Consider the following 12,721-nt stretch of genomic DNA (forward strand, 5'->3'; position numbering starts at 1 on the left):
AAGATCAAGCCAGAGATTGCCTTTCAGTTGAGGACACTGATTAGATGATACCGATAGGCGGGAGCAAGCTGAGTGATACTATGTTAATTAACTCGCTCTTTGTGAATGGATGGTATAGGATCTTGGGGCAGAGGCAGACTTGGAAGAAATTCAGAATGGTCTTGGCCAATATTGGCTGCGTTTGCATTTGGAGATATAAACTGTGCTGGTATTTCTAGGTATGTGCAGACACGGAGCAGGAGCAAGCAGCCTTCCTGCAAGAGTGTGACCTTGGTAGTGGAGGCTGTCTCAGAAGTCTGCCCAGGGAAGACACAGGCAAGGTCTTTCCCTGCAATCAGACACGGGAGGCGGCAAATGGTGCTTTCCTGGTGGGAAAAGAAAAGGCTCTGGTTGCTCCTGACACCTTTCCAGAGCGAAATCATTTGCCAGATGTCTGATATCTAAACCGATGCTGTTCTGGGCATAAAATGTCACCCATCATTAGAAAATGCTTGTGTCTTGTGACACATGATATGGCTCAAACCACTGAGGACGAGTGCCTTGGCCTTATGGTAGGTCTGTGAGCGAGATCCTAGGTAACACCAGCTGTCCAGATCTGAGGCTTGCATTTGCTAAGTCATTTTCTTCCACTGCTTAGCTGCATGGAAAGTTCCCTTAAAGCGGCTTGTGTGAAAAGGCCGACTTGCAGTGGAAAGGCAGGAAAAGGGCGAGGAGCTCCTTAGGTGTTAAAAGGTGAATAGTAGTTTCTTATCTAGTTGGAGATCAGACTGAATTCTTGTCTCCATTCCTCCGAGTGGCAACATGTTGGTCATGAAAAGGTTATCCTGTCAGCTGTAGACCTCCTAGACACCAACGTGGAGGCTGACATGCGCTAACTTGGTTAACACATATAAGTTCACAGGCTGAGGACGAGCGTATCCAACTGCAAACCATGTCAAAACACTCCAACTGATCAAATACTGACAGCACTTTCGGTGAAGAACAGCAGATTCCCACTGCCTCAGGCCCTCTGTGCTGCTGCTTCAGAGGGGAGCTCAGGTTTCGGCCTGACCCCAAGAACAGGGGGCTCATTCAGAGGATGCTTGGTGGGTTGGATCATGGGTTTGGGGCGGTGTGAATCCCTGCCAGAGCACGGGGATGGGCAGCAGGCCATGGAACAGGAGCTGGTGGCAAACCCCGGTGAGCAACATCCTTGCGTCCTCACAGGCTAGGTGGCTGTAAGTGGGGTGAAGAGCTGATGACCCCATTGACCAATCTTCATTAGGATTACAAGAGAGTCCAGGCAGGCTCAGTGCTCTGGAGAGCCAAGCTTTGGCAACTCAGATGGATGAAACCACCTGGTCCCCAGTAGTTCTAACTCTCCTTGTGCTCCGTTTCTTGCAATTGTATCTGCTTCGGAGAGGAGGCACTGTGAAGGGAGGTATCCACTGGTTTCTCAGTGCTTTCCCAAGAGCATCTGTAAGGAAACAAGCCTGTGCTCAACACAGGCTCAATAACATGTGAGCATGGTGGGTCCTGAGGCTGTGCACGGGAGGAGGATATGGAAAATACTGAAAACCCAACTGTTTGCTGAGTGAGGCATGGACCGTGTGGAAAACATAGCATGAGGTCATGGAACTGAAGATGTAGCGTAACGCCTGTGCCTTGGGTGGCTGATTATGTTGTCCTGACAACCCAGTGCTGGTGTCCCGGGGTTGGAGGGTTTGGCTGTGCAGTCAGGAACATGTAGGTATGTGGGAAGTAACTGGAGAGCCCCCGAGGAGTGTGGGGAGAGGAGACCAGAGAAACTCTTCCAAAAGGATCAGTTGGAGCGTGCCAGAAGATATAACTGCCTGCTGGCTGCTTGGTCTCCTCCTGGAGTAGGTGGAGGGAGTGAGAAAGGAGCGGTGACATCCCGATGCTGCCAGGAGGGGACACTGAATCCAGAGAAATGCATTGGTCTGGCAAGGAGCTAGACCTGCAAAGCCCAATGGTGGGTGATGTCCTCAAGGGCATCCAACCTTCTGGGAAGCAGTGGTGGGACTCAGAGCCCTTATGGTACCCCAGAAATGGCTGAGCTGTTTTGTCTCTTTCCTGGGCTTTACATGTCCCATAAATTAGAGGCTAATCACTTGCTTCAGAAGGCTTTTAAGTGCAAACAAGCTTCATCAAGATGGTGAAATTGCCTCTTAATTGATTATTCCTGCAGTTTAACAGCTGTCTCCCCAACTTGCTTAATTTCTCCTTTCCTCAAAACACAAATCTGCTGTTGGTACAACCAGCTCACCTCCAGCCAGGAGCTCAGGAGGAGCTGACAAATGCGTGTGGCTGTGCTGGCTTCTGCAGCCGGATTGCTGGGAGTGGAGAGGCCATTGGACAGGGCTGGAGCTATAGGAAAAGAGCTCCCCAAACACACCACTGAGCAGCAGGGATGCTGTGGTTTTAACCCTCCCTGTCACATCCTCAAAGCCACTGTGTGTCAAGGAGAAGGGTCCTGTTTCATCCCACAGCCTCAGGCCACCCGAGCTTTGGTGCTGCCTGACCGTGTGCGCCGGGCCAGCCCTACTGATAGCATCAGGGTAAGTACAGTAGGGGCTTTGTGGCTGTGGGGATCTGGTTACCTGGGAACAACTCTGCACCCAGGGAGGATGATGACAATGTACCCTGGGGGAATGGGGACTTGGAAATAGGATGACAGTGCCAGCTAGTGAGCTCCTATGTGATGGTTTCTGGGTGCTTCCCAAGCAAGCAGTCTGCAGGATCCCTGCTTGCAGCAGATGACCTGGTTTTGGGATGCTGTGGGGTCTCTGTGCTGGACCACAGCCCCTACAGGACAGGTGTTCCCTTCCCAGCTGCCCTTGTAGGTCCCACTCTGCAAGCCCAGCAAGACTACCTCTTGTGCCACTCTCTTTCCCAGCAAATGTTCCTAGCTGGCTTTTATTTAAATTTATTTCTTCCTAAAAGGAATAAATTCTTCACTCGGAGGGCGGTGAGGCACTGGCACTGCTGCCCAGAGCTGTGGGTGCCCCGTCCCTGGAGGTGCCCCAGGACATGGATGGGCCCTGGGCAGTCTGAGCTGGGGGGCAGCCAACCCATGGCATGAGTGGAGCTGGGGAGGCTTTGGCATCCCTTCCTACCCAACCATACTGGGATTCTGCTTAAAACCTGTGAAATTACCTGACCTAACTTCCTTGCCCCAGTAGTTTTTTGTAGTTGTTGGATGATTTCTGCAAGTTCTGGTAAGTTAAATAGGTTTCTATAGATGGATGGTGGACAAGCTTCTTGGTATGCAGATCTCTCAAGTCACCCTAATGGTAACTGCCTTTCCCTGTGGCATTTTCTGCTGCATGGATGTCAGGTTGAGGAAGCAGGATCGTTTACTAAAAGGCAAAAGGTTTGGGAAGTCCACGGGAAATACAGCAGTAAAATACAGAAATAGTGATGAAACTTGGCCATCTGCTCCAGAACAAGGTGACTGCAGGGAACACTCAGAGCAGTGCCAACACAAACTTGCTCCTGCAATGCGTTCACAGCCTCAGTGGTGTGGGAACCCACTGGATGCAGCATCTCAGCTGCTGGTCCCTGACACAGCCTGCTGTGTTGGAGGCAGATGGGGAGCTGCCCTTCACTGCCTGCAGGTTGTGGCCCCGGTGTTCTGTTGGTCTGTGTAATGGAGGTAACTGGTTGACTGCTCTGGGTGAGCCACTTTTCCAAGGACAATGCACCTGGTTGTCCTATTTGTTGGCATCCATGGGCTGAATGCCACTCTGCATGCGGGACACAGCCCTGCCAGGCCTCGGTGACAACCAAACCACCCTCAGAACCACAGCCCAGCACGGACCCGGGCAGATTTCCTTCGCAGGGTGAGCAGATCCAGTTTCATTGCTAATGGCTTTCCCAGGATTTGCAGATGTGAATTACTTGCATTCCTGACTCCAAGGTGAGCGCAGGTGCATCGGACGGTCCCGCGAGCACACAGAGCCGCTATTGTGCGGCCGGGAGCATCGCCCGGTGCGTGCCAGCTGCCTGTGGATGCTCCAGTACTGCTCAGTGCCTTCTGGAGGGCTCTTCTCTTTCTCCTCCAGGCAAGGAGAGCCTTAAAGGGGGGTCAAGCCCCAACCTAGCCCTTGGGCTCTTGGTCTGGGGTATAAGGAAAGCAGATCTGGCTTTAAGCTGCCCTCCTCAAACTTGCTCTGCTCAAACTCCAGGACTATTTAACACGCTTCAGCTTCTTATAAAGTTTCTGTCAAGAAGGATTAGCAGCAGGCTGACAGATCGCTATTACAGCCCCAGTGAACTTTTAATACCTGCCAGTAAGTTCTGCGAGTCCCTTAAATCCTCCTGTGGATGGTTTGGGACAAAAGGCATACATGGCTGCTATGAACGGTTACCTCCACCACTGCCAACATGAAGAAGTAACCTCTGGAGGTTCTGGTGTTGTTCATGTATGTGCATAAATGTTTGTGCGCCTTCCCCTACTACTGCCATCATAATTGAAACAATATCAGCTGAGGGAGGTTCAAGCTGGATAATAGGAAAATATTCTCAGAAAGAGTGGTCATACACTGGTATGAGCTGCCCAGGGTAGTAACGGAATCACCGTCCCTGGAGGTGTTACAGAACCGTGGAGATGTGACACTGAGGGATGTGGCCAATGGTGGGGATGTGTTGGGGTTGGACCTGGTGATCTGAAAGATCTTTTCCAACCTTAATGATTCTGTGGTTCTATGAGTGAGGAGGAAATCTTGGTGACTTTCTCTATCCTCCAGCAATGGTGGGGCTGATGTCACTACCTCCATGGTGCTGCAGCTTAAGCTGGGCCTCATCCCTCCTTCAAATCCCGCTCCCCTTCTCCCCTCACAAATTTTTTTGTCTTCTAAATCCCCATCTCTTGGAAGCGTGGCAATGAGCAGGAAGATATTTACTACACTGGATAGTTTCCAGTTCACCCAGCTGTGGAAAAAACTTTGAAACTCCCTTTGCCAAACGTCTCAAAATCAGAGGGCAGAAGTCACCCAATACTTAGTTGAAGGCTCATGAATTTTTACATGCTTAGGACAAAAAACTGGAAGCAGCTTTTGGCCGGAATCTTTGTCCCAGAGTGCATCTGAATGTGTTTCCTTTGCGTTTCTCAAGGTTTTTCCTAATGGGACACACGTCCTCCCAGCAGGTAACTTAAATCCAGAGTTTTATTAGCCTTTTGAAATGCCATCTTTCTGTTGTGCAGCATTGGACAAATTTGTGTAGCTTGGCAGAGATACCATCATTCAACAAGAGGCTGCAGCCCAGCAAGATGTCTTGTCTGGCATGGCCAACGCAGTGCTGCTATTTTGGCCTCCTGCCTGCAGGACGTGCCTCCAGGAACCCAGTGAGAGCTGCAGAGAGGGATGCTGTCACCCTTTTGCTGTGGGCCTGGATGCCCTTGTAGAATTCAGGGGTGATGGGTCTGAATCTGCTGCTACACATAGAGTGCTTGAGCATGAATAGAGAATGGGAGCCCTTGGTTTCCCGTAGCTTGTCTCTACCTCAATCTGGGTTAACCTGGGCGGCTGCTCTCCAAGTGTCTTTTTTTTTTTAATTGCACAGCCAAATGCTTTTTGGAAAGCCAGGCTATTATCCCCCCAAACAGCCAACTCCAAACCCAGAAGAGAAAGGGGCGAGGGGAGGGAAGGAGCACCAGAAAGGGGCCTTTGAAGTGAGCTGCCCAAACGCGACGTGTGACATCAGAGAGATGGCAGATAGCTGGCAGAACAAGGCTGCCTTTCAGCCTGCCCTGGCCCCGGCCAGTGCACACTTTACACCCCACCTCCCGACGTGGGAGATGAAAGATGCCCCAGGCAGCCTGCCTGACCCCATTGCCTCTGCTATCTCCACTTGATTGCACAGTGTTTTGCTCCAAACAATTCTTCACTGTCTGGGCTGCACAGGTGAATCTCCCAGGTTGGCTGGCGAGCGGGGATGCCGCGCATAGCAGGGCTGCCTGCTCACAGGGTGGTTTCTTAGGGCAGGCATTGTTTGCAGCAGGGCATGGAGGAGTGGTGGGGAGAAAGGGATGGGGGCAGGAGTGGGCAGCACAGGGACAGGTCAGGCATAAGGAGCATCCTTGAGGGCCTCGCAGGGTGGTGAGCAGGCCGATGAGCCCAGCATTGTGTTGGGAGCTGTGGCTTTCACTTCAAGAAGGCAACTGAGATGTGAGAGAAATTGTCTTCACTGTTTGCTGCCGGGTTCAATGCTTTGTGTCCAAAGCTTGCTGGACTCCTCTCTTGGGGTCATTGCTTTACAAGGTAGGAAGGAGGATCTCTGCATGCACGTCTGTACTGCAAAGCCCTACTGCATGCACTTTCGCACTATGAAGAAGCTCTCTATTAGAGAAGTGGTTCCACCATGAGATACATGATGAGTTTGTGCAGAAAATGAGATACGGTAAACTGACAGCAAATTCAGCAGGTGTTCAATGGCTAGGGGGACAGTGGTTCTCAGAGATACCAAAGAGGGACATGGGAAAATGTTTACACATTTGGGATCGATTCTATTCTATAAGAATTTATGGAAGGAAGGGCTGGATAAGTAAAGGCCACAATGACTGTGTGTGTTGGGGAGTGGGGACTGAGGATCTGTGGACCATTATTTATTTGTTCTCAGTTGATTTGAAGCTTGGATACCCGATGTAAATCATGAAACCACAAACAGGCTCCTTCTGAGTCTGTCTCTGAGCATCTCCCTGTGGTGTCAAGGCCAGATGGGACTTGTCTCCTGGACACCCACTAATGGATCACTCATGTCTGTCTGTCACACACCTATGTCCTTCAGATCTGTTGGGCCAGGTGGGGCAAGCATCCTGCTAGTGAGAGTAAGTACATCGTTTGCTACCACTGTGATAAATCAGAGGGCTGATCATCATCAGTTTCTGGTTAGAGAGTGGTGGAAGAGAAGCGGTTCTAGAGCTAGAAGATCAACATACAGTGAAACTCAACTGTTGCATGCTCTGTAGACGGGCTCAAGAAAGCTTTGAGTGTTCATGTAGGACCAGGGATGTGTATACATATCCTTCTCAGTAGGTTCTTCTTGAGCAAATGGAGACTGAGAGGCCTAGATATGCACGAGTGGGGTAGAAGTCAAGGCACTGAAGGGTATTTCAACAGTTGAGCTGTCCTGAGATCTGAGCACCTTTTGACCTCTACAAGAAAGATCAGAGCCAAGTTTTCCCTTGCATTCAGTGACTTGTAAAGACTGAGTGCCCTAAAATCAATGTTACCACTGGGAACATGGAAATTAATTGTGTCAATCTATCACTCATCTTGCCCTATTACGTTCAGTGATTGGAAGTTGCTCTCAAATGCACGAACAAAGTGTCTTCTGTGACAGGTTTCTGCTGGACAAGACATGACAGTGCATGACTGAGTGGTGGGGAGTAAAGAACAGAAGAAAAAGCTGGGTTCAGCACTGGTTTGGGTGGATTTTTTTTAATTTAATTTATTCGTGTGTGTGTGTGCTCCAAATGCACTTCTTTCCTTGCTTGGGAAAATTCAGGACAATATGACATTAAAATGATAAAGAAAGAACAAGGGAGGTACAAGAGTAGGAAATCAGCAGGCTAACAGAGGAGAGGAAAGTGCACAGAGGAGGTTTGGATCTTTCTCGTGAACCATCTTAGATCTGTGCTTGGAAATAACACGCCAAGATGACTGCTAACCTGCAAATAGACCACAGAGCTAAAGGAGATGTCTTGCATGATCCAGGGGAGGTTCAGGTTGAATGTCAGAAAAAAACTTCTCAGAAAGAGTGGTGATGCACTGGCACAGGCTGCCAAAGGAGGTGGTGGGGTTACTGTCCCTGGAGCTGTTCAAGGACCATGGGGATGGAGCACTGAGGAATGTGGTTGGTGGGCATGGTGAGGATGGGTTGGGGTTAGACTCAGTTACCTTAGAGATCTTTCTCACTTTTAATGATTCTATAGTTCTGTGATTCAATGACCTTCTAGAAGCCACTTGGGCCAAGTTCTCTAAAGGTGTGAATGACAGCGGTGTTTTGGGCATTTGTGTGTCTCCAGCTACCAAGCTACACTATCCAAATCTGGCTGTAGGGAACAAACAGCATTGCTGGCAATCTCTTTGAGTTTCTCATCTCTATACAGACAGATAGTTTGGAGGCTGGAGGTGTGGATATCTCAGCCCTGGCTGAGAAACAGCTGGAGCTCCTGATGAGTGCAGGGTGGAGATAATGAGCTAATGGCATGAGGACCTAGCTGGGCAGCCATAACAGCTGTAGCAGCTCAGAGCTGATTTGGGGTGAAGTGACTCCACCTGGCTATGGTTATAAGTCAAAATGATGTTGTGCTGAAGAGCTTCTCTAAAGCAATGCAGGAATTTCAGCTTTATTGCATATGTAAGATGCCTAAACATCACCATTTTGATCAAGTCAAAGGCTGCTGTTCCTTGGCATCATTTCCACATGCTCCCTGCTGTCTTCTAGCATAAGCCTGAATCTACAAAATGGAGTCAAAGCTGGGGTGAAGGAAGCCATCTATTCAGCGGTGAAACAGGTATGTGAGGTCTGTGTTAGGATAAGTAGGCTGCTGGGCACCAAACTGAAAGCCTCATGCAAACACCTGGATGCAGCCTAGGTAATGCCACAGCTGCTCTGTGCCTTGGTTTCTCTACTTTTCTCTTCTCCAAAACTCAACTTCTCAAACCATAACACAGTCTCAAGATGCTTGCATTTTGTAGAGACTGGTGGGTGCTGAACACCTAAATAGCTTTATGGCTCCATCCAAGTTTCCACCTTCTGCACCTGGTGCTGGGCAACCCTGTGGCTCTGGGTTTTTCCAGCTCACTATGAGCCTTTGCCACAAGGATGGGACTGCAGCTGTCCCCACCCACGGGACCTTGGTGGTTGGTGCCACGTGTCCTTTCCCTGCCTCTCCTTCATTAAGGCGCCGATGCCTTCCCAATAATGAGGGGGCTTCTGTTAGACAAAACCTGCCAATTAGTCATTCTGGCTGGGTATAAACGTGGCACTTGAACAGCTGAGGGGACGGCGGGCAGTCCTGCCCCTTCTCACAGCATTGCCAAGCTTGCCATTAACACAATGTGACAACTAATCTCTCTATAGCATCTGACTGAGCAATTTTAATTAATAGCTCTGTACGCCTGCACACACGGCCGCACCCCCTCTGCTGAGCACAGGTACCACATGCCTTCAAATCTCCTTCCCCTGAATTGCAGCCTGTGCTGACAAAAGGAGGAAAAACTGCCACATATGCTCTGGGTTTGGTGTGCTGTTTCCTTTAGGAGATCTTGGTGCAGGGGAAGAATTGTTATGAGTAGGAAATGAGCTGGAGCTTTCTGTTGAGGAGCATGGATGGAAAAGATGAGCTCAGGAGGAGAGGTGGGATGCCAGTAGGGCTTGGGGCTCAGAGGGATAATCCCATCCTTTCTCCAGCATCTTGACTCAGTGTTTTGGTGTACCTAATCTAGGTGGTGCTGGGGAGCTGAGAGCAAGAGGGCTGGATGGTCTGAGCAGGAGGATGTGACCCAAGGCCATGGAGTTGGAAGCCCAAGGGAATGATGAGGGCATGACCCAAAGCCACTGTGTGGGGAGCCCACAGGAGCAGAAACCCCTGCTGATGTTGGTCTGCAGGGCTATCAGTAAGTCGTAAACGTGGGGGCCTTCTCAGTCAGTAGGTGCTTATGCCATACTATTGGACAAGACATTTCTGGCTGGGAACATCCAGCCAGCCTGGAAGTGTTCATTATGGGTAAATATGGGGGTTTGTGCTTTTTCTTCTTATGGAGTGAGGTGTCTCCTCTTGGGAAGATGAGAGGTGTGCAGGGCACTGGGGTAATGACAAGGGCATGGTCTCCTGGACCTGCTGACCATGCAGCCCTTCATTCCTCTGCCTTGCTCCTTGCTGGTGCCTCCTGGCTATGGTCCATTGATCCCTCTGAGGCATCCCTGGGGCAGTTACCATCAAAGCATGTCTCTGCCTTGCTCTTGCAATAAATCATCCTGCATGCGGTAGGGCTGGGGCTGCCCCAAAGCACCCTCGGTCCCCGAGATAACTAATGACCCCATTTTGGGAGGGCAATGGTAGGATGTCATCCTTATCTTGGGGGGGGGAGGGGGGGTCACCTGGCTGTTCTGTGCAAGGGAAGCTTTCCTGCCTGTAGATCACTCAGCAAAGAAATCTGCCTTGGACAAGCAGCTGGGATGGGCATCTCCACCCCGAGATGGAGCCCAGAAATAGAGAGGGGGGGGTTGGTGTGTGAGCCCCCAGCTCGGCAGCGGCTTGTGGCCGCGGCCCTGCCCCATCTGCCCGCACGGCAGCGCTGCGGGGAGCTAATGAGAAGCAAGGTGAGAGGCAGGAGACGCGCTGACAACTCTCTGGCTCCGCAAGCTGCGGACGGCAGAAGGACGGCATCTGCCCCCCCACATCCCCCGCCCCGCCACCCCTGCCGGCATCTCCAGCCTCATAATGAGGTTATTACCGGCCCGCTGCTTGACGGCCGGCACCAGCATCCCTCGTCCTCGCCCCTATTCCCACTTGTGGCTGTGGGATGGAAAGGTTCTCCCTACCCTTGCTTTTGGCACGGGGGTGTGATGGCTCTGACCTTGCTGGTAGAGGAGACAGTACTCATGCGTGCTGCCCTGTCCATTGCCTTCGTTATCTTGTGAGTGCTCCTGGCTGGGTTTGGTGGTGGGAGAGGTCTCAGAGATAATTAAGTTCCTACAAGTTCGGTGATAATAGACAGGAGCTGGAGAGAGGCAGGAGGGCTCAAACTGGAGAGCTCATGCCTGCTCATTCTGCAGGCAGGGCTTACTCTGAACACGGGAGATGGTGCTGAGCTGGGTGGGTGGCTGCTTGGGAAAGAATGGGGTCTCTTAAGGATGAAGAGTCTGGTCTGTGCTCACAGCCTGCAGTGCAGGATTGCTGCTGCAGGGCACCAGGGGCACGTTTGGAGGGACAAAGCGCAACCACTGTTTGCCGTGGTTGCCCTGGGGTGTCCGTTCCCTGTGAGCAGGTTGCCAGGAGAGGTGGTGGATGCCTGGTCTGTGCAAGCATTCAAGGTCAGGCTGGCTGGGGCTCTGAGCTGTAGGTGTCCCTGTTCATTGCAGGGGAGTTGGACCAGCTGGCCTTTAAGAGTCCCTTCCAACTCAAACAATTCTATGCAGTGCTGCCCATAGCAGTGCAGGCACTGTGCTGCTCGTGTGCTGGGTTTTGTCCCTTCCACCATTACTATGCTAACTTGGAGCCAAAGGAAGAAACAATGCTGGCACTAACCTGGCACTGCGCAGCTCAAGGCAGCTCGCCCTTCTCCACCCCAATGCAAGGATTGGAAAGGGACATGGGAGCAAAGCTGCCTCATCCCTAATTAATGACCCGAGTGGGGTGGGTGCAGAGACCCAGGGTCTGTCCCCGTGTGGGTGTCCGCAACACGGCTCTGTTCCTTTGGCTGCATCATCCCTGCAGAGTGTTGGGTGACTGCAGCAGGGCCCCGTGCAGCTGAGTGGTTGCATCTAGTGGTTGGTAGCCCAGCCACGGCAGGGGTTGGAGCTCGGTAGGTGATCTTTAAGGTCCATTCCACCGAATCCTATGATCTCTGCTCTGTCTCAGGTCGTCGCTGCGATGAGCCCGAGTCCTTCCTCTCTGCGGGCCGGGCTCTCCCTCTGCTGGCGGAGCCCCGAACGGCAGGGATAGGGGCGCAGGGGTCAGGCTGCCCGGTGGCAAACTTTGCCTAACCCAACAGTCAAAGGAGGGAGATCCCAATGCCATCCACTTTCCAGCCTGATTCTTCCCTGCGATGGGTTTTGCACGGATTGCTCTGAATTTGGCACCTCTGGTTTTAGCCTCCCACGTATGATCCTTTCCCTCTATTGCACTGTGTGTTGCTGTTAAGAAAAGCCCAGACGTTTCTGCAGCTGAAGGTGCTGCAGAGGGCTGTAGCTCTAAGAAAACACTCCAGTTTAAAACTAGGAGCTATTTCCAACTGGGGCTTTTCATTAGACAAAATGTCTGTTCAAGGTTTGTGGTCTTGAAACCGTAGGATAGAGAAGATAATCATGTCCCAATCCAAGGAGAGAGGGGAGATGATGTATGTCCCTACACTTTTCCCCATCCAAAATGGTTGTGCAGCCTCAGAGCAAGATCGATTCTACAGAAATGCATGGGACACCTCACCCTGGTGGCAGGACCTGAAGGGGTGGCACAGAGCCCAGCACCATGTTGCAATGGGAACCCTTATGGAATGATACCAAAACAACACAAAAATAGCAATGGCAGGTGGGATTTTTTCCTCTTTCAGATATTCTATGGAGGTTCATCTCTTCTGCTCTACACTTTGGGAGAAAAGTCCCTGCAGAATGACAAAGGCTCATCAATGCTGCAGAACGGTTTGGTCCTTTCTGGAATAAATCTGGTTGTTTGCTGAAGTGGGGTTGGGAGTTGGGTGTGACATGGGGTAAGGAAAGTTTCTGCAAATGTCTGTCTCTTAATTAATATTAATACCTCTCCAGCTTTTTATCTTTGCTTTAAATAAAAGAAATCCAGCCATGGCAGAGTTCCCACCGCATTAAGAAACTCACTAAAGCTCAGTGATGGATGCTTCTGGAGATGGCTCTCATTAATGTCTAATCCTTCCCATCAGCCCCACTTGTCCCTGACACTTTGAGCTCGTTAACCATTTTTGCAGCATGTTTCACGGGGGTTTGAGTTGTACTGGTTTGGGTTTCAAACAGGAAAGGC

The 12,721-nt window shown here is 51.0% G+C and overlaps 1 long non-coding RNA gene across 2 annotated transcripts; it reads left to right on the forward strand.

Moving 5' to 3' along the window:
• The first annotated feature begins 8,276 nt into the window (after positions 1-8,276).
• LOC125693742 (uncharacterized) lies at positions 8,277-12,521 on the forward strand. 2 transcript variants are annotated; one of them, XR_007377234.1, is made up of 4 exons: positions 8,277-8,364; positions 8,452-8,521; positions 9,456-9,626; positions 12,282-12,521. It is a non-coding gene; the product is annotated as an uncharacterized LOC125693742 (long non-coding RNA). The 2 variants fall into 2 exon arrangements; XR_007377233.1 differs by having other exon boundaries at positions 8,335-8,521.
• The last annotated feature ends 200 nt before the right edge of the window (positions 12,522-12,721 follow it).

This window comes from Lagopus muta, chromosome 5 (assembly GCF_023343835.1).
Source record: "Lagopus muta isolate bLagMut1 chromosome 5, bLagMut1 primary, whole genome shotgun sequence".
NCBI classification, from domain to species: domain Eukaryota; kingdom Metazoa; phylum Chordata; class Aves; order Galliformes; family Phasianidae; genus Lagopus; species Lagopus muta.